The sequence below is a fragment of the Muscardinus avellanarius genome, assembly GCF_963383645.1.
Source record: "Muscardinus avellanarius genome assembly, chromosome: 12".
NCBI classification, from domain to species: Eukaryota; Metazoa; Chordata; class Mammalia; order Rodentia; family Gliridae; genus Muscardinus; species Muscardinus avellanarius.
In genome coordinates, this window is record NC_137798.1 from 60752821 (window position 1) to 60777828 (window position 25008).

A 25008-nucleotide genomic window follows, 5' to 3' on the forward strand; every position below is an offset into this window, starting at 1 on the left:
TTTTTTTTTTTAATGGTGTTGGGGATTGAACTCAGGGGCATTTTACCTCTGAGTGACACTCCCAGGCTTATTTTATTTTTTATTTATAAAGAGGGTCTTGCTAGGTTGCCGAGAGCCCTACTAAGTTGTTGAGGCTGGTACGGAGCCTGTGATCCTCCTGTTCCAGCCTCCCAAGTGCTAGGATTACGGGAATGTGTCACCAGGTTCAAGAGTTGCCACAATTTTAACATCCATAACTATTAGCTATTAAAATTGTCAATGACTGGATCTGCTTACTTTCTGCTCTCCTTCCATTCCACCTCCAAAATAATTGCGACCAAGAGGTCTGGTGTGGATCATAAATAATTTATGAATTTTATTTTGAGAAATGCTAGTGAAGTCAAGTACACTGTTTCTGTCTTTCTGAGATCTAGTTTTAGTTTTAAAACTTTATGGACTTTCCAAGTGTCCTTTTATTTTTATTTTATTTTATTTTCATGGTGCTGAGGAGCAAACCCAGGCCCTCATGCATGCTAACCAAGTGCTCTGCTACTGAGCTAAGCCTCCAACCCCCCTGAATGTCAGTTTATTGCTAATATACTATATAAAATCTAAGTCCAGGGCGGGTGTGGTGATGGCATAATCCCAGTACTTGGGAGGCTGAGAAGAGGATTACAGGTTCGAGGCCAGCCTCAGCTACTTAGACCCTCCACAACTTAGAGAGACTAGGGATTCTAGGCACTAGAATTTTGGTAGTACGGGTAGAATGCCAGGGCATTCTGCCTCCAAGGTACACCCTAGTTCGTGTTTTATTTTGAAACAGGATCTCACTAAATTACTACATGCTGACCTTGAATTTGCAATTCTCCTATTTCAGCCTTCCAAGTACGGAGATTATAGGCATAAGCCACTGAGCCCAGCATTCATGCATCTTGTTGGTGGGGCATTAATGCCTGTTCTGGGCTTTTTACTTGTCTTAATGTCAGACTACAGTCTAAAAAAAATTTTTGCTATTGACCTCTATACTCCTGTAATCTGGGCTTCTTCCCAAACTCCTGAACCAGTGGGAATTGACATCTCCTGTAACAATGCCAATACACAAAAAGGAAGAAAATAAAGTTATAAAATAACAAAAAAGTCAAAGAAGGAAAAAGTTGATGTTAAAAATCTTTTAGAAATCCTTTTTCTCTCCTGGCAATTTCATGGGAGGTGGATTCTAACAAACCGACATGAATTTCTAAACACACTGAGTATATCTTGGTTAGTATTTAAAATCACAGTTAGTTGTTTCTCCACACTCTGCTTTTCTTTATTGTTGCCCTAGAAAATGATTAGAGAACTGATTCACAGGAATATAATACGAGACCGGTGATCTGTGTGTGCCATTATTTGGTTGAGAGCAGCACCAGTGGTTTTGTGCGAGAGCGTTGTTTCACTGTAGCTGTCTCTCCTCTGAAATGAAATAAATCTTCACCCTGATTCTTAAGTTCTATTCTGTGGTTGGTGCTATAAGCCAAGACCATATGGAAGCAGACTTTTTGACAGTCACAGATGTCATCACCAAGACAATAGAAAATGAGAGTGATGTGCGATACTTAGAAGACTGAGGCCCCTCACCAACAAGCTCTCATTGAGTAGGATATTTGATAGGATGCTAGAGGACACTGGGGTTTTGAAAGCCAGAGTTCACCATCATTCTATGAACAAAACTACATTATTCATTAGATTAAATGTACAAATGTACTTTTTGGTCATCTGAGAAAACGAATGCCTGGTGAACATGACAAACCACAAATTAAAACAAAAATAATGGTATTTAAATAATAGGGCAATTAAAAGTAGCACCTTTTGGGTTTGGATGAACTGATTTCTATGATTCCCTTCCAGAATGAAAAAAAGTTCCATAGCGCTTGACGATCAGATTAGTAAGATAATTCACAGGTAAAACTAAAGACCAAGTGAGTATATCATTCCTAGAAAATATTAGAAAATGTAAATAAAAAGCGAAAATGAACGAACTGTGTGACATTCATCAGTTCTCCTTTAGATTGCCAAGAGAATACTGCTCTATTCTAAACGGCTTACAAGGCCCTGAAGAAGGTATCTGAATTGAGTGAACCAATGAGGGAGCATGCCTCTGTGATCTAAAAACATTTCTTCCTGAGATACAAAATAAGGTCGTATCATCAAGGATATATTTTGGGAGGTAGGAGTCAATTCTGCTCGACATAAATAAGATCCACTCTAAAGCAAATTGACGGAGTGTCACTAATGTCTCAGGGAAACTAACTGAGTGAACAATTCTTTCAGTTTGCTTGGGACTGAGGGCTTTCCTGGGATATAAGTTTTTGGTGATAAAACGGGGAAAGTCTCAGGCGAATTGGCCTGAGGAAGTGGCTCTAGTTATGAGACAACTCAGCAGAGGTCAGATCTCCTTTGTCAGAAACTACATCCTTTTCCTATTGTTCAGTGGCTCAAGAAACACAAAAATGATAGATGGAAGCTTCAAAGTTCTCTTCAAATTGGACCCTGTTTGTGACCTGGTGAAAGCCTTTCTCCCCTAGGAACTAGGCCCTCTACACCTGCAGCCATCAGAAGCAAAATTTCTGTGAGCAGATCATTAGGTACTATAATGAGAAGAGCTACTCATACATCTGGGTTTCTGCACCTATTATGGTCTGTCTGTCGGGTTTCTGCACTTTTATTTCCTGCCTACACATGGGTAGGTGATTTGCAGCGTATTTGTGTCTTGTGGAACAGCACTGTAATTTTACAAGGCATTTCCTCTGCCTTTCACTTGTCACCCAAACCAGGTCTTTGACAGCCCTTCCAACCATTCTGTAATGCCAGCTTCCTCTGGTGAGTCCTTGGGGCTTTAACCTGTTGCCAGCTGGGCTCTTTTGCCAGGTAGCTGTCTAGTTTTTTTTTTGTTGTTGTTGTTGTTTTTTGGTGGCACCGAGGGGCATTCTTCCTCCAAGCTATACTCCAATTATATTATATTAATTATATTATATCTTATTTTATTTTTGGGTGGTGCTAGGGATTGAACCCAGGGGCATTCTACCTCCAAGATACACCCCAGCCTGATTTTTTTTTTTTATTCTTTATTTTGAAACAGGGTCTCACTAAGTTGCGGAGGCTGGCTGCAAACCTAGTTCCTCCTGTTTCAGCCTCCCAAATACTGAGATCACTAGCATGTTCCACCACACCCAGTCCTATTTTATTTTTATTTGGAAACAGGGTGTCACTAGGTTGATTACAGTCTCACTACTTGCTGAGACTCTGTTCTCGGACCTTTAATCCTCCCAATCTCAGCCTCCCAAATACTGGGATTACAAGCATGCACCACCACCCCTGGCATTTGTCTAGTATTTGAGAAGAGCCCTGTGGGTGAGGTGACTGAAGTCAAGGAAAGAGAAGCTTTTCAACAAATAATGAATGGTGTCACATGTCACAGAGAGGTTCTACCAGATAAACTGAGATGCCGCAATAGCGGTATCAGTGGGAATGAAGTGTTTCAGAGTCCATTTGTGGGTTCAGAAGCTGACTGCCGTAGGATAGGAACTGAGGATACCCGGTCAAGGAGGTGCCTCCTATCCACCTAGCTTTGCAGGGGATGACTCAGATGGAACAGTCTGGAGTTAGAAGGTACTTTTTATAATTTTCCTTCCATCTAAGTGGAGAGAGCCCTGGCTGCATTAATGGCTCATAGAGAAGTGGAGGTTGAAGGTTCAGACAGAAAAGGCTTCACTGATGGAGTGAGGTCCCCGAGGAGGCCGAGAGGGCTGACATCCAGAGCTCTGTGTTACGGGACTTGGTACCCACAGAAATCGTTCTAGGGCTTTCACAGAATAATGATTTGTAATGGGGCTTAGAATCTGCTTCCCCCCCAATATAAAATTTCCCAGACAATATATATAGAAGTACGAAAAGGTAGTTTGGAAAAATTGTTGACCCAGATGAAAATAAATTGGTAAATTGGAGACACAATCAGAAGTACATGGAATAAAGGTTCTGAGGGCTAGTTACAGGGATGTCAGAGTACAGGGAGGAAAAACACTGGACAAAGGCTGACTGGGACCCAAGAGTTAGCATAGGAGAGTCAGCAAAGAGAAGTGGGGTTAGGAAGTCAGCAGCATTCTAGAGAGCAGAAAATTCAGTGCATATTTTATATCCAAACACCTAAGGCTATGTGCACATGGCAAACATTTGCTAACTTGATTAGATTTGATTTGTTGGTGCTGAGTTGCCCTCACCAGGGCATATTCTTAAAAGATTTTGGGGCAGCAGTGTGAGGGTTTACGCTGACTTATCCACATTCTCTTGCTTGATTCCCCAGGCCATGAGGGTGAAGGTTGTGCAGGCAGTGGTGGGAGAGAGTTTTGTTTGTTTGTGTGTTTGTTCTTTTCCCTCTTATGAGACACTACTCAGCTTGCATGCAGATTAATTTTGTATTTAGTCCTTTGTGTGTGTGTGGGGGTACTGAAAATTAAACCCAGGGGCATTATATACACCCCTAGCCTTATTATATATATGATATATATATATGATATGTATATATTTTAATTTTGAGACAGGGTCTTCCTTGTTTTTTGAGAGTCTCACTAAGTTTCTGAGACTTGCCTTGAGCCGGTGATCCTCCTGTCTCATTCTCCTAAGTATTGGTATTACAGGTGTGCATTACTACACCTGGCTAGTGTTTAGGCTTTATTTTATTTTATTTTATTTTATTTTATTTTATTTTATTTTATTTTTGCAGTACTGGGGATTGAACCCAGAGACATTCTACCTCCGTGCTACACCCCGACCCTATTTTTTATTCTTTATTTTGAAACAGGGTCTCACTAAGTTGCAGAGAGGCTCACTAAGTAGCTGAGGCTTGCCTGGAGCCTGCGATCTTCCTGTCTCAGCCTCCTAAGTACCGAGATTACAAACGTGCGCCACCATGACCTGCTGTGTTTAGGTTTTACTAAAGAGCTAAAATGAAGCAAATGAAGTTTATCTGATCTACTAACTTGTCATGTGAAGACTAAAGAACCACAACGTAATCTTCCCTTAGCTTGAGCTTGAGCGTGACTTAGCAATCTTACTAGTAAAAGTATAGCATTGCATTATTAAATAGAGCCAGGAAAACTGTTTATGAGAAAACCCGAGATGAGGAGGAAACTGGGGGAAAAAAAACAAGACCTATGAGTGACTGGATTAGAGAAAGGAGACCACCGGGTGGACTTTAAAGACTTGTAGACATCCCCAAAGAGAGGAGATAAGGCTGAGAAACAAACGGATTTTTATCTATTTATCTATCTGTTGAATAATTTGGAAGTAAGTTATAGATATCACTTTTTACTCCTAACTTCTTCAGTGGGTATCTCTTAAAAACAATGATATCTTAAACAGTAGTTGGGATTGTATGAACAATGTAGAAACTTCCTTCTGCTTAATTAAAAAAATTTTTTTTGTGGTACTGGGGATAAGGGATGGAAATCAGGGACATTCTCCCTCCAAGCTATACCCCAACCCTATTTTATTCTTTTATTTTAAAGTAGGGTCTCACTAAGTTGCAGAAGGCCTCGCTAAGTAGCTGAGGCTGGCTGCAAACCTGTGATCCTCCAGTCTGAGCCTCTCATGTACTGGGATTACAAGCGTGCATACCCATGCCCGGCTTGGCTTCCCTTCTGCTCAAAGATTCCTTGAAGCTATTTAAAGAAGTAGAAGAAAGATATTCTGCCGGGCGTGGTGGTGTGCGCTTGTAATCCCCGCACTTGGGAGGCAGAGACAGGAGGATCAAGCAGGTTCGAAGCCAGCCGCGTGCGCTGGCTTAGGAGACCGTTTCCAAAAATAAAAATGTAAAAATAGGTCTGGGAGTGTAGCCCAGAGGTAGAAGGGCTTCCAGGAAAAAAAAAAAAAAAGAAAGATATTCTAATGATCTGTTATTGCATAACAAGTCATTAAAAGTTATAACGTTATTTTATTTCCATGGTGTCAGAATTTGGTGGGGTCAGAAATCCAGGCTTGAGCCGGGCATGGTGGTTTACACTTGTAATCCCAGCATTTGGGAGTCTGAGACTAGAGGACTGCAGTTCGCGGACAGCCTCAGGTACTTAATGAGGCCCTTTGTAACTCAGCGAGATCCTGTTTCAAAATAAAGAATAAAAAATAGGGTTGGGATGTAGTTTGGAGGTAGAATGCTCCTGGGTTCCATCCCCAATACTGGAAAAAAAAAATCTAGGCTTGTTTGAATGGTTCTTTTGCTGTGTCAGTAGGTAGCTTGTGATCTGAATGCCTCCTGAGGCTCAAGAAGGCTTCATTCACATATATATATATGGCATTTTGTGGGGACAGTTAGTTGGAAGGCTGGGTTCAGTTGGGCACCTCTCCCTCTCAATCTGATCTTACAGTCTCTCCCTGTGCTCTCTCCAGCAAGGCATTTGGACTTTTTATGCCGCGGTTCAGGGCTCTAAGATTGATGATTCCAAGAGACAGTGAGTGGACCTACTTGGGCTCAAAATTCAGTGCAGTGTTATTTCTACCACATTCAGTGGGTCACAGCGGTCACAGAAGTCTTCCCAGTTTCAGGAAGAGGGAACATAGATTCCCACCTTCATCCTAAGAGTGGCATATAATTTGCACTCATCTTTTAATCTTGCATGAAAAAGTTTGGAGGCCACATGCTTGAAAAAACTGCTTGTCAGAGGGGCACAGTGCAGACCTCTATTTATGTGCCAGACACTTTGCTAGAATAGCTGCTTACTTTCAGATCTGCAGCTGGAGAAGCATCTGGGAACCTCCTCACTTCATTATTTGGTAAAGGTGGAACTGGAATCATCCCTTTTAAGGGTTCTAGGAATTACTTCTAATAAGATGTTCATCTCTGCCATCTCTGACCTGGTAGAGTCAGGAGGTAGAGTCTGTTACTCACAGGTTATTCAAATCTGCACGGAATTGCTTCTGGGAAGTTCATTCTAGACAAGACAGAACAGGCAGCTTTCTCCCAGCTGCTGGAGAGATGTATAATATATATCTTTAAATCTTTTTCAAAACTCAGCAAAAAAAAAAAGGAATTGTTAAATGCTTAAAGTCAGAATACAGTAGATTGTACTTTTGCAAAATGAGGGGGGGGAAGCAAGAAAGAGGAGTACTCTTTAGGTAACAATATTATAACTTAAATAATGTTCATCTTCTTGGTTGTTAAAAGAGATATAGCTCAGATGCTGGATGCCCTAATCCCTTTTTGCAAGTTAGTTGTGGGTTTCTGTGACATTGGGAGGGTAGTAAGTAGCAGCCAAAGTTAATTATATCTTAGGTTAATTATATGTGTTAATTATAGTTAATTATGTTATATTATACTACACTTCAAAACTTAGAGGGTCGGTCTTAATTCCTAATAGGGCTTGCCATGCATAACATTTCTAGTAAATCCTTTTGTCCTGGTGTGAATAATTAGAAAGCTTATAAAGACAGAAGTATTCAACCACTTCCCTTTCAAAAGTCAAGGTTCAATCACCCAGAAAAGCTGAACTAGCTGATGCATTTATACTTCTTTGTTTCAAACTGTGCAACAAAGGAAAAAAAAAAATCCCTGACTATAAGCAGTAACACATTTAGGCAAAACATATTCCTAAACTTCACTTTAATTGTCTTATTTACAAGCGTACCTAAAAGGTACTGTTTTAAAAATGATATTGTAGTTTTATTGAAGTCAGGAAAATGATAGATATTTTTATTCTAAACTAAAACCAGCTAAGGTACTAATCTGAGGAAATTACATGGCTGGTTGTAAGTCAATCGGGAGACCTGAAGCTCCATTGTAGAAATGATACATTTCCACTTTAAATTAAGACACTAGTGGCTCCACTTTCCAACAGAGCTGGATCTTCTGGCAGGAGCTCAGAAGACAGCCAGGAGCCACCGAGGGGCTGAGTAATGCGAATGAGAAAGGAAAAAAGAGGCGCTCTTGGAGTTAAAATGCGGCCAAATGCGTCTTTGGAGAACACAGTGTCAGACCTGCCGAATTCCCAACACCTCGCGCTGCGTGCGACACACTGTTCAGTTTTCACTGTAAGTTGGAGGCGCTGGAAAGCTTACGCAAAAATAATTAGAATACGAAAGCCTTGTCTACTTTTAATCGAGGAAATTCTCTGTTGGTGTAGAAACTGTTGTGCCGTTCAATCCTGAAGGACTGCTCCGGTTCCCTCCTCGTCGGGACGCAGGAAGAGGTTTTGGTGGTAAATCTTAATTTTATTATCCTTATTTCAGAAAGGTTTGAATCATTTGAGGTTTCATAACATTTAAGGAGAGCTTGGAGTGTTTCGTAAGTCTGGGCACTGCTCGGCATGAGAGATTAATACGAAATAAATGATAATCAACATACCGCATTTGCCAGTGGGCCAGGACCGTCCTATTTGCAAAGGGCAGAGATAAGCCAATCCCTCTTTCCCGCCGCACTTTCTAGATTTTTTTTTCTTTTTTCTTTTTTCACCCGGGTGTAATGAATGGCCACCAGCCTGCCCACACAACAGTCTCAGAATATCTGCTCACAATTTATTTGGGTCGGTTTTTAAATTCTTCTGTTTGTAGCTAGGGTTGCGCAAAGAATTCAAAGAGGGAGGGAGGGAGAGAGGGAGAGACAGACAGACATAGATAAAGAGGGAGACAGAGACAGACAGACAGGCAGGCAAGGGAATTCTAAGGACAGAGGAACGGAGGATTTCGTTTTCCAATGATTTCTGGGAAAAAAAAAAAAAAATCCGGGACGGGCAGGGGGAAATCTAGTAGCTTTTGGTTAAGATTAAAAGAAACCATCCGGCGTGCGGGGCCAGGTGGTGTGTGGGTGCTAGGGCCGCGTGATCCGAAGCCAGCCTCGAGCGAAGTGGGTCGAGGGCAGCGGTACCGAACCCGGGACCTTCGCCGCGCTCCCAGCCCCCGCGCGGCCACTCGCAAAAGCCGGGGCACTGCTACCTGGTCCGCACTGGGAAGCCCGGGCGGGCGCCTGTCCCTTTAAGCGGCCGGGCGCCTGTCCCTTTAAGGGGCGGGCCTCCCCGCCCGCCGGCCGACGCCGTCGCGCCGCGCCGCCCCGCCCCGAAGCCGCCCGTTTCCTGCGGGGCGGCGCGACGGCACCTGAGCGGCGGCGGCGGCGGCGCTCGGAGCGGGCGCCCGGGCTGCGGTGCCGGCGCCGCCGCGTCTTCGGCTGTCCTTCCCGGGCCGCGCGGGGTGAGGGCGAGAGGCCGCGGGGCGGGCGGCGCGGTGGGGCGGAGGCGGAGGCGGACGCCGCCCGCGGTCCGCTAGGCCTCGGTTCGGCCGCCCTGGCCTGCGGGCGGGCTCGGGCGCCCGGCCATCGGGCTCCGCGGGCGCCGGCGAGCGCGGCCGGCCTCCGAGGGCGAGGGCGAGGGCGAGGCGGCCCGGGGTGACCGGGCGCCTATTTTTAGCCGGGCCTGAGGGCCGGGGAGGGCAGGCGGATTACCGCTCCTCGGCCGGGGACGGGGAGTGCGGCTCCCGCGGCTCCCTGCGCCCGAGCTGGGCCACGCTCACGCCATGCTGGAATTCCAGCCCTCGCCTCGCCCTCCCCACACCTAGAGCCCGGCCCTGGGCGCCGGCCTCTTCCCGGCCTCCCCGCCCGCCGCCCTCTGCTGGCCCCCGGGTCGTGGTGGGGGCGGTCGGGGACCGGAAAGCTGCCAGAGGGGAGAGTTTGGGAAAAGCAGCGGGCCGCTCCCGAGAGGGCGAAGTTATCCCTTCCTCTCCCCGAGGGGTGTGTCTTCCTTAGTGGCCCCCTCCTCCTTTCATTTTCCAACAATGAGATGTTTTGGCGTGGAGGCCCTGGGCAGAATACCAAATCGGCAGGCTAGTTCACTAGGTGTGGGATGTGCAGCTCTGCACGTTGGTGCGGGAGCAGAGGTGCTGCAGAGACGGGTGGCCCGGGACGCCACCTAAACTGCTGCTGCTGCACCTCGATTAGGTTAGAAGGGGGGCTGTTGAATGTCAGCTATTTCTTCGGGAAGGAAGGAGGAAACTAAATTCATAACTGTGCTGGGCATGTACCAGAAACGGATTCCGTAGCAGCTACTTTGAATAAGCAGTGCTTAACAACCTACGTTTAAAGTTAGCTCTTCAAAGTTGTGGGGTATTTTTTTTTTTTTATAGCTGTTTTGAGAAATTTAGACACCCATAGCCAGCCAGCTAAAGGTAAACACCTTGAGGTTGGGTACACACTTTTGAGTTGTGTAGCAGTTGACTTAGGTTCTAATTTTGGCTAAATTAGGTTGCGCTTGTTCTCTCTGCTTCATTTAGTAGGCAAATGACAATGGTTCCTCCAGTTTGGCTAAAAGCAGTTGCTGATGAGACTTGAGATAATCTTCCCAAGATGAGCACAGGAGTTCTCAGGAGTTGATCTGTGCTTTGTATATATATATAGCTGGACAAACAAAGCTCTTCCCCCTTCCCTTCCCTGTTTCTTTTAAGGTTCTAACATGAAATAGCTAAGCCTCTTCTTGTTTGTGTGTTCTGAAAGTTCATTCTCCCACCCCAATGTTGAGTTAAAATTTGCTTCTAATTTTGTAGATCTCAGCAGACAGAAGTGTCTCAATTATCAGCTGCGTTTAGAGAATAAGATGTTCTACTTAATTTACTGAGACACATACTGAAATTTAAAATATAACAGGACCTATTGAAATTTTTTCTTAAGTGTATTAAACGCTTCAAAATTATATAGGACATCCGGTATTTAACTCTTTCTTGATTCAAGTTCAGCATATGAAAAACAATTAGCTTTTAATTTTGTTTCCACTGAGATTTTTTTTTTTTCTCTTACTGGGTATTGAACCCAGGGGTATTCTCTCTCTGTGCTTCCAGACCTTTTTTTTTTTTTTTTTTTTTTTGCAGCACTGGGGGTGGAACCCGGGGGGCCTTCTGTCTTCAAACTACACCTCCAGCCCTATTCTATTTTTTATTCTTTGAGACTGAGTCTCATTGAGTTGCAAAGGACCTCACTAAGTAGTAGCCTTTTTAGTTTTTATTTTGAACCAGGGTCTTGCTAGTTTGCTGAGAGTCTTGCTAAGTTGCTGAGGCTGTCTGGGGACCTGTAGTACCTCCTGTCTCAGCCCAAGTAATGGAATTTCAGGAATGTGTCACCATGCCCATCTTCAACTGAGATATTTCTTCTTCCTTAGTAAAAGGTAGTTTCTTCTGCTTGAGGTGGTGCTTTTTCCTAAATACTTGGTCACCCTAAGCCATCTATGGGTTTTAGGCTATAGGTTTTAGACTAGACTTTGCTAGTATATAGATTCTAATCGGTTTTATAGGTTTTAATCTGGTTTTTGGTAGGGAGAGCATTTTAAGACTTAGATATTAAACATCAGTTAATAGGCCTTTATCAAAAGACTTAAAAAGGGGAGGCTTTTCTTCTGAAGAACCCATGTTTAGATAGTGACTGTTGGTAAGTTCTTGAATTTTACTTGAAATGTGTTGGAAAACAAAAACACATGAAAAATTTTTTTCATCCTAGGGGTTAATTAGCTAGGTAATTGCTCTGTCACTGAGCTATACCCCAAGCCCTGAAAGATATATTTTTAATTATATGCTTATTATAATTTTTTTGTAGTAAAGGAGGTTTTTATTTTCTTTTTGTAATGAGTCCAGAGGTGTTTTACCTCTGATCTATACCCTCAGCCCTATTTATTTTGAAATAAGGTCTCACTAAGTTGCTGCTCGCTGGCCTTGAACTTGTGATTCTCCTGTTTCAGCCTCGCAGTGGCAATACTGGCCCATGCCAAGCTGCAAATGAAGTTTTAATCCAAAAGTTTGTAAAGAATTTAAATTGTTAATAAGCTTAATGGATACAAGAAAAATTTGACTTTCTTAGAAATATGACCTAATATGCAGAGAAATTGCTTTTTGAGAAAATTCTTGAGAATAACATCTTGGTGAGCTTACTTCTGTCTACTGTTGTTGTTTTGAAGGTAAATCTGCAGTATACTCAGAGGCTAAAATTGAATAACTTTCTCTAGAAGTAACAGTGATCAATGATAACAAATAGTTTTATTGCTTTTTGTTTATTGTAATGAAGAGAGTTTGTTTACTTCCCCTTCTAGTTTTTGTGAACATGACTTGGGATGTTCTGATTCAAAAAATGTAGTTTGTGTGTAAATACATAAATACACCGGGGAAACTTGGTTTAAACAAGAATATAGGCCGGGTGTGGTAGCGCACTCTTGTAATCCCAGCATTTGGGAGGTTGAGACAGGAGGATCATGGTTCGAGGACAGCCTTACCAATCTACCCCCAAGCTACAGCCCCAGCCCTAATTTTTTTTAAACAGTGTCTTAGCTGGGTATGGTGGCGCAAGCTTGTAATCCCAGTACTTGGGAGACTAAGAGAGGAGGATCTGAGTTTGAAACCAGTCTCAGCTACTTAGTGAGGCACTCCACAATTTGGTGAGACCCTGTTTCAAAATAAAAAATAAAAAATTGAGCTGGACATGGTGGCACATGCTACATGTAATCCCAGCATTTGGGAGGCTGAGACAAGAGGATCGCAGTTCGCCCATATCCTCAGCTACTTAGTAAGGACCTTTGCAACTCAGTGAGACCCTGTTTCAAAAAATAGGGATGGGGGCGTAGCTTGGAGGTAGAATGCCCCTGGATTCCTTTACTCCAAAAATAAAATTAAAAAATTAAAAATAGCTGGGCATGGTGACGCATGCTTGTAATCCCCACGCTTGGAAGGCTGAGACAGGAGGATCCCACAGGTTCTAAGCCAACCTCAGCTACTTAGTGAGGCTCTCAGCCACTTAGTGAGACCCTGTTTCCAAATAAAATATAAAATAGGTCTGGGAGTATAGCCCGGAGGTAGAAAGCCTCTGAGTTCCACCCCCAGTACCACCAAAAGAATAAAAAAATAAAAGTAAAAAATAAAAAATTGGGCGAGGAGTGTAGTTCAAAGGTAGACTGCCCCTGGGTTCCATCCCCAATACCACCAAAAAAAAAAAAAAAAAACAAAAAAAAAAACAAAAAAAAGGGTCCTGTTTAACTGCTGTAAACCTTGCTAAATTGCTGAGGCTGATCCTGAATCTGCAAACCTACTGTCTCAGCCTCCCAAGGACTGGGATTTCAGAAATGCACTACTAAAGAAACAGCCTCAACAGTTTACAGTCACCTTTCTCAAAGACCAAAAATACAAACAAGAACCAATTCGACTGCATGCAGTTATAAACTGTCATGTCTTTTCCTAGACCTCTGACACAGAGGTTAAGTTATTCAAACTCCTTAGTTCATGGTGCTTAACGATGTTTCCCTTACTGTTCAAGTCTCTTTGTAGGAAAAAAAAATTGCTTATATTCTTGTTTGGATTATTTGGGGGGGGGGGTTGTTTTGTTTCTGTTTTGTTTTGTAGTACTGGGGATGGAACCCAGGGGCATTCGACCTCTGAGCTACACCCCTCCCCTCTTTATTATTCTTTATTTTGAAATAGGGTCTCATTAAGTTGCAGAGGGCCTCACTAAGTAGTTGAGGCTGTCCGCAAACCTCGATCTTCCTGTCTCAGCCTTCAGAATGCTGGGATTACAAGTGTGCACCACCAGGCCTGGTTATGGCTTGCTTGTTTCTGTAGCCCAGCTTCCATCTTACACTCCAGACAACTTTTTAGGCCTCTTTACTTGGATTTATAGCTCAAACTAAACTTTCTACTTCTTAAGTTACGTAAGGTGTAGCCTAACCCTTTTGTTTTTTGTTTTGTTTTTGTGGTACTGAGGGTGGAACCCAGAGGCTTTCTACCACCAGGCTATACTCCCAGACCTATTTTTGGAAACAGGGTCTCACTAAGTTACTGAGAGCCTCACTAAGTAGCTGAGGCTGGCTTTGAACCTGTGTGATCCTCCTGTCTCAGCCTCCCAAGTGCGGGGATTACAAGCGTGTGCCACCATGCCCGGCTTAGCCTAACCCTTTTTATCTGAAGGCAGCTCTACCCTGCATTAGGCAAACACACACACACACACACACACACACACACACACACACAAAACAAAAAAGAAAAAAAAGCTGGAGTTATCTCTAGCTTATCTTTTTCACAGTTGGCATTCCATGTTCTTTCTTATCTTGATAATATATCCAGAATCCTGTCACTTCTAATTGCTTTGATTAGCCCAAGCCATTCTTATCTCTCACCTAGCAGAAAACTAGGTGAGAGATTCAAACTCACTTAGATTAATTTAGCCTCTTAACTGGTTTTATCCTAACTACCTACAGTCTTAAACATAGCAAACCAGATCATACTACTTTTCAAAACTGCAGTGACTTCCGTATACAGGGTAAAAGTATCTCCCTTTACTTCCCAAGTCAGCTACTACTCTTCCCCTGCTATTTCTCTCCAGCTCATCAGGGTGTCCTGTGGTCTTTACATTACCTGCTATCCCTCCTTGTATTATTTTTTTCCCTAAGATATTTTCATGGCTTATTTTCTTGTCTTCACATTTTTGTTCTTTAAATGTCACTTTTTTCAAAAAGTACTATTTTATTTAAAACTGCAGTTTTCTTCTTCTGATCCTGTACCCTGCTCTATTTTCTTTCTTTTTTTTTGGTGTTACTGGGGGTGGAACCCAGAGGCTTTCTACCTCCGGGCTATACTCCCAGACCTTTTTAATATTTTATTTGGAAACAGGGTCTCACTAAGTTGCTGAAAGCCTCACTAAGTATCTGAGGCTGGTTTCGAACTCGTGCGATCCTCCTGTCTCAGCCTCCCAAGCGCGGGGATTACAAGCGTGCGCCACCACACCCGGCTATCCTGCTCTATTTTCTAACACTTGTCATCATCTGTCATACTATATATTTTCATTGATTGTGTTTATTGTCTCTTCCTCCTTTCCCCCAAACACACACTATACTATAACCTCTATGAGGGCAGGGTTTTTTTTTGGGGGGGGTCTATTTTATTGATGGATACTAAGAGTTTGAGGCATTATCTGGCACATAGCAGATACTCAATAAGGGCTTGTAGAATTAATGAGTCAGATCCTTATTTTATACTTTCTTCCTTTGCTGTATACTTTATTCTTGGGTGCATGTTGTCTTCCTTTCCCTAGGAACCATCAGAGAGCAGAAATAAGTGGCTGGAAGCCATTGGTAAATTCTTAGTGGAAAGAGTGAGGTTATGTGGTATAGGTTCTTTTACCTGCTCTGCATGATTAAGACTATTGGTTAGTTAATTAAAAAACTTGGTTAAAAAAGGGACTCAAAAGCTGGGCGTGGTGGTGCATGCTTGTAATCCCTCTCGCTTGGGAGGCGGAGACAGGAGGATGGCGCTGGTTCGAAGCCAGCTGTGCTGGCTTCAGAGACCCTGTTTCTAAATAAAAAAAAAAATAGATCTGGGAGTGTAGCCCGGAGGTAGAAGGGCTTCCAGGAACCCCAGTACCACCACCAAAAAAAAAAGGACTTAAAATCTTTGTGCACCTTAAGTGTTTGTACTTTTTTTTTTTTGGTGTGTGTGGTATTGTGGGTTAAACCCAGGGGTGTTCTACCTCTGAGCTAAACCTCCTTGTCCTGTTTTGTTTTTATTATTTTGAAACAGGATTTCAGTAAGTTGCAGAGGGCCTAAGTTGCAGAGGGGCTCACTTAAGTTGCTGAGTATAGCTGTGAAATCTGTGCTCCTGTCTCAGCCTTTCAAGTATTGAGATTATAGGTATATGCTACCATGCTAGACTTTAATATTCCTTTTATTGGTCCAACTTTTTATTTGAGGACCAACCTCTTATTTAGAGTAGGGGGTCTTCTGATTTTCCTCCCCAAAATCATACTCTATGATTTCCATCATTAGTTTAAGATGGAATAAGACCGGTGTGGTGATGCACAGTTGTAATCCCAGCATTCAGGAGGCTGAGACTGGAGGATCGTGGTTCCTGGGCAGCCTCAGTAACGCCAAAAAAAAAAAAAAAAAAAGCAAAAGGAAATATAGACACTGGAAAACTCCAAGTACAAAATCCTTCTAGATTTTTCCAATTTTTCATCAAAGCCTTCCTCTTAGTTTTCTTAGAAGTAATACCTTTTGGCTGCGCATTGTGGTGCACACTTGTAATTCCCCTGCTTGGGAGACTGAGACAGGAGGATCGCGCAGGTTCAAAGCCAGCCTTGCTGGCTTAAAGAGACCCTGTTTCCAAATAAAAAATATAAAATAGGTCTGGGAGTGTAGCCCAGAGGTAGAAGGGTTCCATCCCCAGTACCACAAAAAAAAACAAAAAACAAAAAACAAAAAACCAAAACAAAAAATCCCCCCAAACAAAAAACCACCAAAAAACAGCCTCTGCAAATAGTGAGACTCTTATCAACCTAGTGACATCCTGTTTCAAAATAAAAATCAAATAGGGCTGGGCATGTGTAGCTTTGAGATAGATAGAATGCCCCTGGGCTCCATCCCAGTACCACAAAGAGAAAAGAAAGAAAAATTAACTTTTAGCTGGTTGTGATGGCACATGCTTATAATTCCAGTACTTGGTAAACTAAGATAGGAGGATCACAAGTTCTTGGCCAGCCTCAGCAATGAGAGGCCCTCTGGAACTCAGAGGTAGCTCAAAGGCAGTATACCCCTGGGTTCAATCCCCAGCACCATTCATACACACAAACACACACACACACACCCCTTTTGACTTTTTTTTATTAATGGGGTACTGTGGGCTGAACTCAGGGGCATTCTACTTCTTTTTTTTTTTTTGTGGTACTGGGGTTTCTGGAAGCCCTTCTACCTCCGGGCTACACTCCCAGACCTGTTTTATATTTTTATTTGGAGACAGGGTCTCTTAAGCCAGAGAAGCTGGCTTTGAACCTGCGCGATACTCCTGTCTCTGCCTCCCAAGAGCAGGGATTACAAGCGTGCGCCACCACGCCCGGCAGGGGCATTCTGAGCTACACTCCCAGCCTCATTCTTTATTCTGAAACAGGGTCTCACTTAAGTTGCGGAGGGCCTCACTAAGTTGCTGAGGCAGGCCATGAACCTGTGATCCTCCTGTCTGGGCCCCCCAAGTACTGGGATTACATGTGTGTGCCACCAAACCTGGCTGACTTTATTCTTATATTTAATTGATGTATAGAAATAAGCAAGTAGGATAGTATACTGTTAGCTAGCTCTCAGTAGATACTAGCCCATGTATTTTTACCAAAGGGGAAGTCAAGCTAGCTTCCACTTTTTTTTTTTTTTTTTTTTTTTGTGGTACTGAGGGTGGAACCCAGGGTCTTTTCTACCTCTAGACTATACTTCCAGACCTATTTTATACTTTATTTTGTTGGGGTCGGAGCGGGGGTGGGGTGGGGGGTGTGTGCCCCACCTTAAAATAACAGAGGACCCATCAGGGAATGCAAATCGCAAGCAGAGTTTGTTTAAAAAAAACTGGCTAGCCAGGGTCTTTCAAGTCAAGCAAGACCCTGAGCGCTTCCCCGCTGCACCTTTTATAGCCCCCCAGGGCCGTGACATCAGGGCCCACGCGCGTGATATTCACAGCCAATGATTTTAAAGAGAAACGCACGCGATATTCACAACCAATTATTTTAAAGAGAAGCACATTCCAAAAGTGAGTTACAACAAATAAGTTTGAAGGTCAATTCCCACGTCATAGCCCGCCAAGAAGCGACCCCTCCCGTGGGGAAGCGAGCTGCGCACTGCAGGGCGTCCTCCGTCGGCCCTCCTAGTCAGTGCTTCGGGCACCGCAATCTTTTGAATCCGAGGGATTTCCAAAGTGAGTTAAAGAAGATAAGTTTCGAAGAAAACAAGTACAGGGTACGTGCCTAGTCACCCATGCCTGCATCCAGGCGGGGTTGTAAAACCAGATGTCACTTGCAGATAGAGGGTAACAGTTTTTAGTTCTCTGCGGGGGAGGGGGCCTCTCAAGACTCTAACATCACTCTAACACCCCCATAATTCAGCGTGCTTTAGCCCCCATAATAGAAAACCTGACCCCAAATTATTTGGCAATGCTGCAGGCCCTGTCCACGGTCCAGCAGAAAATTTGGCCCCTAATACAGGCTTACCACAAAAAGGATGAAACTCCGGGCTTGGAACGTGGAATAGTCCCTGGGAATATGGTGTGGGTCAAATGGCACCAGTCGAAAACCCTAGAACCCAGATGGAAGGGGCCTTATGTTGTGTTGTTTGCTACCCCCACTGCTCTAAAGGTTGATGGCATCGGACCTTGGGTGCACTATTCTCATGAGCGAAGGGCTCAGGTCAGCAAGCAGGAGGAGACAGAAAAGTGGGCCATAAGACGGCACTCCACCAACCCACTAAAGCTGCGCCTCACCCGGGAGTCCCAAAATGACAGCCCACCAATATCTTCTCTTCATCTGCGGAACCCTGATGCGGATGACCAGCACCGCAACTGACCCCAACCCGCACCGACCGGTAAAACTCACATGGGTACGGAGGAGCGGTGAAACATTTGAGGAATGGAATACGACTTCCTGCATCGCTCCCCCCGGAACTTGGTTTCCCGACCTATATTTCAACCTGGAAAAAGTACTTGGGGGATTTGATGACCTAGCTCGTTCCCACAAGCTGTGAGCTCGTCAGAGTATGAGGAAAAATGGGTTCTTTGCCCAGGGTACAAAACTGGGGCCTGGAGGCAAAGGTGTGGAGGAGTAGAAAGTCTATACTGTGCAGCATGGGAATGTGTTATTACTAATGATGGAGAATGGAGATGGGAGGTGACTCCAGAATTGATAGTCATGAGTCATGAGTTTTGTCCGCCCATACCAAAGGAATAGAGTCTGGGAAGACAGTAATTTGATTAAGGTCACCTTCACCAAAAAGGCCTGGTCTGAAACTCGGTGGGTGAACGGGCTGTCCTGGGGTTTGATGCTTTACCAAAAACCATGGCATGGTGGTGGTGTTCAGATACTCCTTAAAGTGGAGCCAGTTTTTAAACCCTTCCCTGAACTTAGCCCTAGGGCCAGCCAGCCCCTGAGTCTCAGGACGGCCGGTGCCATCCCTTAAGGCGGGGACCTCCTCGGCTCCCACTAAGCTGAACACAGGCTCCTTGGGGTCGATCACAGGCCCTACAACAATGTCTCCCGTGGCGAGACCAGTGGACCCACTATGGGAGATGGTTGGGGCTATGTTCACAACCTTGAACAGCACCGCCCCACATCTTACTGAGACCTGTTGGCTGTGTTACAGGCCCACACCGCCTTTTTATGAGGCTGTGGGCATAAATAGTACCTTCATCATAAGCCCTGTGGCCCCCACAGGATGGAAGACTCGACCTGTCGGGTTAACCTTAACCCGGGTGGGAGGTAAGGGAACCTGTGTAGGGGCAGTCCCGGGGGATAATAAGAGACTCTGTGCCACCATCACCTCTTCCCCTGGATGGAACAATAGCATTTGGATATCTCCCAAGGAGGATGTGTGGTGGGCATGCTCTCACTGGACTGACTTTGCATCTCTCCGGGGCAGTTTTTAATGCCTCCTAAGAATTTTGTGTTATGGTGATCCTAGTGCCCCGCATTCTTTATCATCCCGGAGAAACACTTTTCCACTATTGGGAAAGAAAAGCCCAGTGGGGAGAAAGATCCATTCGAGTAAGAAGGGAGCCCATCACTACCCTCACCATCGCCACCTTGTTCGGCCCGGGCCTTGCGGGGGCAGGAACAGGTATTGCATCTCAGGCCACACAAAGACAAGGGTTCTCATCTCTAAGAGCAGCTATAGATGAGGACCTAGACCATATAGAAAGATCTATTAGTGACTTGGAAAAGTCCTTGACGTCCCTCTCAGAGGTGGTCCTCCAAAATCGACGGGGACTAGACTTGCTATTCCTAAAAAGTGGGGGACTCTGCGGCTCTAGGAGAGGAATGTTGTTTTTATGCTGACCATATAGGGGTAGTGCGAGACTCCATGGTCAAACAGAGAGGGATTGGACAAGCGTAAAAAGGAATGCGAGGCACAGGAGGGATGGTTCGAATCTTGGTTCAATCAAGCACCATGGCTAGTAACCCTCCTATCAGTCCTTGCTGGGCCCTTGGCTATTTTACTCCTAGTCACTATAGGACCATGGGTCCTAAATAAACTAGTTAGCTTTATAAAGGAGCGCATTAACACTGTCCAGCTCCTTGTCCTCCGGCAGCAGTACCAAATACTCCATCCCCCTGAGGATGATTCCTCAGTATGATCAAGAAAAAGGGGAATGTTAGAGTGATATTAGAGTCTTTAAAATCATTGGCTGTGAATATCGTGCGTGCGGGCCTTGATGTAACGGCCCTGGTGGGGGGGGCTATAAAAGGTGCAGCAGGGAAACGCTCAGGGTCTTGCTTGACTCACTGGACCTGTGTGCCTGTGTGAGAGGCTCAACCCTGGCTAGCCAGTTTTTTTAAAAATAAACTCTGCTTGCGATTTGCATTCCCTGATGGGTCCTCTGTTATTTTAAGGTGGGGTGCCACCCCAGACCCCAACAATTTGGAAACAGGGTCTCACTAGGTTGCTGAGAGCCTCACTGAGTAGCTGAGGCTGGCTTTGAACCTGTATGATCCTCCTGTTTCGGCCAGCTTCCACTTTGAATAAGCTTTTAGAGCTAGAGGGTCTTAGCAGCCTTTCATTTCTAGAAAAAAGTATCATTTGTCCACATTTCTTTATTTTGATTCTTTTTTTATTGGCATGTTGTAGTCATACATCTTAATGGGGTACAATATGGTAGAGGCATATATGCACACATCTGGGCTACCCTCCCAGAGCTATTTTATATTTTTATTTGAAAACAGGGTCTCTTAAGCCAGTGCAGCTGACTTCGAACCTGCGTGATCTTCCTGTCTCCGCCTTCCAAGTGCAGGTATTACAAGTGTGCGCCACCACGCCCGGCTTATTTCTTATTTTGAAACAGGGTCTTGTTAAGTGGATGAAAGTCTCAATACTTGCCGGGGCTGTCCTGGAACCTGTGATCCTCCTGTCTTAGCCTTTCAAGTACTGAGATTACAGGAGTGCTAAACCACACCTGGCTAACTGTAAGGTTTATGTGAATTCTTTATCACTTAGTTCTTTAATTACATAATATCGTATTGGGGAGACTGAGTGGTAGGGAGTATCAAGAGCTTGGGTGTGAATTTGGCTTTGCTAGTTAGTACTACTTGCTGCGTATGCAATCTTAACCTGCCTGAGGCTCATTAAGGAATTATCTTATTTTGTTAGTAGATGCTACATAAGTGATAGCTAACATTAGAGTGCTTATTTTCTGTCAGGCTCTATAAATACTTTATGTAAAGTATCATATTTAATCCTCTTAATCTTATGTGGTAGATACTGTTTGGTGGAAACTAGGGAGACAGGTTAATTTGAAGACACAGCAAATGAGAAGAGGAACCTGAATTTTAGTGGAGGCATTCTGCCTTCAGAGCCCATTCGTATCCATGGAGCTGTTCTGTAAAAATGTATTGGGTAGAGGGGAATGGTAGAAAGCATTGTCCAGATGCATTTATGTGATGTTAAGTGTTAGAAACTGAAATTAGGGTTATAAGGATTTTTTTCCTGCAGAATTGGAGGATTAATTTTTAAAATTAGTGACTCATTTGAAGATTAGAAGTTTTTAAACTGAAGAAAATACTAAAAGCTACTTAAAACCAAATTTTATATAATATTTTAGTTACATGGAAAACAGTGGGTAGTCCTTGGTCCTTTTAATTTCAAAGAATATTTTTTCACTGTCGATTCCTATGTATGTGCATTATGAGTTGCTTGTGGTTTTATACATTCCTTAGTGATTATCGCAGAAGTTGCATATCTTCTCTATTCTTGCTTTAGCCTTTTTTTCTTTGTTGCACCATTGGTCACTCCCTGACATTTAAAAGAAATATTTGTCTCACCTATCCATAAAAATATAAGCACTATGAGGTGGGAACTATGTCTCGTTCATCACTGAACTAAATTTGGTTCTTAGGTAACACTCATTTGAATGAATGGATGTATTGATGTTTGAATATGAGTGGGGCTCATTGAGCCTTCTGCTTTCTCATTTGTGTTTTCTTTCTTCCCATTAGTATGAGTAATTGAGTGGTATTTGGAAAGCCATATGAATTGAAACTCCAAGAATAGGTGTTTCAGAGTTGCTCTTGGGAGAGTGGAATGGAAAACGGTTATAAAACAAATTTCATCGAAATACCTCTGTATTTTTACCTGTTAATCTTGTTAAGCAGTTATCTTTGAAATAAATTTGGACTATTTAATTTGGTACTGAAAACTTTCCAACACAACTCTGAGTGCTTTGTTCCTAAACTTTCCTTGTGCTGGGCATTGTGGTGCACACTTGTAATCCCAGCATTGGGAGGCTGAGGCAGGATTCAGGTTCGAGGTCAGCCTCATCTACTTAGTGAAGCCCTTTGCAACTCAGTGAGGCCCTGTTTCAAAAATAAAGAATAAAAAATAGGGCTGAGGATTTAGCTTGGAGACAGAATGCCCCTGGGTTCCAACCCCAATACAGCAAAAGCAAAACAAAACAAAACAAAACAAAAAACAAACAAACAATAGGGCTGGGAGTGTAGCTCAGAGATAGAATGCCACTGGGTTCCAACCCCAGTACTGCAAAAAAAAAAAAAAAAAAAAAAAAAAGAATAAAAAAATAGGGCTGGGGGGTGTAGCTCACAGATAGAATGCTCCTGGGTTCCATCCCCAGTATAGCAAAAAAAAAAAAAAAAACAACAAAAACTTTTCTTAATCATTAATATTCAAACACAGGTTGAATTCATTTATGTGCTACTGACCTGTATTACCTAGGTTATTCTGAAGCCATTGATTTGAATAATGATAGTTGTTGTTGTTGTTGTTGTTGTTATTATTATTATTATTATTATTATTAATTATTTTGTGTTATTGGGGTTTAAGCCCAGGAGCATTTTATCTCTAAGCCACACCTCTAGCCATATTTTAAATTAATTAATTAATTAAATTTTTTGTGGTACTGGGGATGGAATCCAGAGGCTTTCTACCTCCAGGCTATACTCCCAGACCTATTTTATATTTTATTTAGAAACGGTCTCATTAAATTGCTGAGAGCCTCACTGAGTAGCTGAGGCTGGATTTGAACCTGCGCAACACTTCTGTCTCAGCCTCCTAAGTACGGTGTCCACGACCACACCGGCTATTTTTATTTTTGAAATAGTGTCTCACTAGAATGCTTAGTGTCTTCTGCCATCCTCCTGTTTCAGCCTGCCAAGTACTAGGATTACAGGCATGTGTCACCACGCCCCACATTTACATAGTTTTTATTTCTGTGGATGTCTGAGATTGAGTGAATTTCATGATTCCTATGAAGCAAATTTCCCAAGCTTGTAATTATTTAGCACTCTTATTTCTCAGTACTCTTTGTGGTTGGTACTCCATTGATGATGAAGGAGGAATCCTTTCTTAGATATCTTCCAGTTTGACATAGATTTTTGTAGTAATTTTAAGTTTCAATTTGATCTTTTGTAAAGGTAGGTTTTTTTTTGCTTTTTGGTTTTGTCCCCAAAACTGGATTTAGTTTTAACTTGAAGGAAGTTTTTTTTTTTTTTTTTTTTTTTTTTTTAGAGACTGGGAATGGAAGCCAGGGAGGGGCATTCAACCTCCAAGCTACAACCCTTGCCCTATTTGTTTTTTATTCTTTATTTTGAAACAGGGTCTCAGTCGCAGAGGGCCTCACTAAGTAGCTGAGGCTGTCTGCGAACTGCGATCCTCTGGTCTTAGCCTCCTGAATGCTGGGATTACAAGCCTACTCCACCACACCTGGCTATGAAGTTTTCCTTAACTTGAAAAATTTCAAACATTTTCCAAGTAAAACAATATTTAGGATTAACCTTGGGCTTTTGTAAAGTACAGCCCTTGTCTGGAGATAGGGGTGAAATAATATATAAATACTAAGTATATTTCACTTAGTTGTAAAATGATAGAAACTGAATTTTGTCTATTCTAGCATTATTTAGTTGGCATAAATAGGTAATTATAGTTCATATCTTTTGAGTTTCACTGAGTTGCAGAGGGCCTCATAAGTAGCTGAGGCTGTCCACGAACCACGATCCTCTGGTCTCAGCCTCCTGAATGCTGGGATTACAAATGTGCACCACCACGCCTGGCTAGGCTTCTTATTTTAAAGTATCTGCTTTCAGCTGGGCCTGGTGGCACTCCAGTAATCCCAGTACTTGGGAGGCTGAGACAGGATAGCAGGTTCAAGGACAGTTTCAGCAAGTAGGGAGACTCTTATCAACTTAGACCCTGTTTCAAAATAAAAATAAAAATCAGGCTGAGAGTGTAGCTCAGAGGTAGAATGCGGGAGTTCAGTCCCCAGTACTACAAAGAAAAGTGTTTGCTTTTTTCTTTTTTGGAAAATACCTTCTAAAACATAACTTTTCTAGAGCTATTCAGCATTGTTATTATAATTGCATAAGTTAAAGAAGCAGGAAAGTTTGTAATGTTCTCTTGTCTGTTTTAATTTATATTTGTCTCTTCCTACTTGTCTTTTAATTTTTTTATTAAAAAATAAATGTTAAGTTGGGCATGGTGACCCATGCCTGTAATTCCAGTATTTAGGGTACAAAAACAGGAAGTTTGTAGGTTCAGGGCCAGCCTAGCAACATAGTGAGACCCTGAGCAACCTATCCAGACCATATTTCAAAATAAAAAGTTAAAAGGGCTATGGGTGTACCTTAGAGGTAGTATGCCCCTGGGCTTAAGTCCTCAGTACTCCATTTCTACACAAGGAATTAAATATGAAGTAATTCAGCGGTACAAGAGGATACTGAATGTATATGTGCAGTTTAAAGTTTAAATATGAAATGCATACCTGTGTAATGAATGCCTGTGTAGCTTTAAAATTTTTTATTTTAATATTAGATACATATAAGATATTTACAAAATACAAGATATAAAGACACAGTGAATACCTTATATACCTAATACTGAGTTCAAGAATATTATCCTAACTTTTTATTCCTTTGTGTACTCTTTCCACCCCTACTGGAAGTAACATCTGTCTTTCTTATCTTTGCTTTTCTTTCTTGGGATTGAACCCAGGGGCATTCTACCTCTAAGCTATATGCCAAGCCCTTT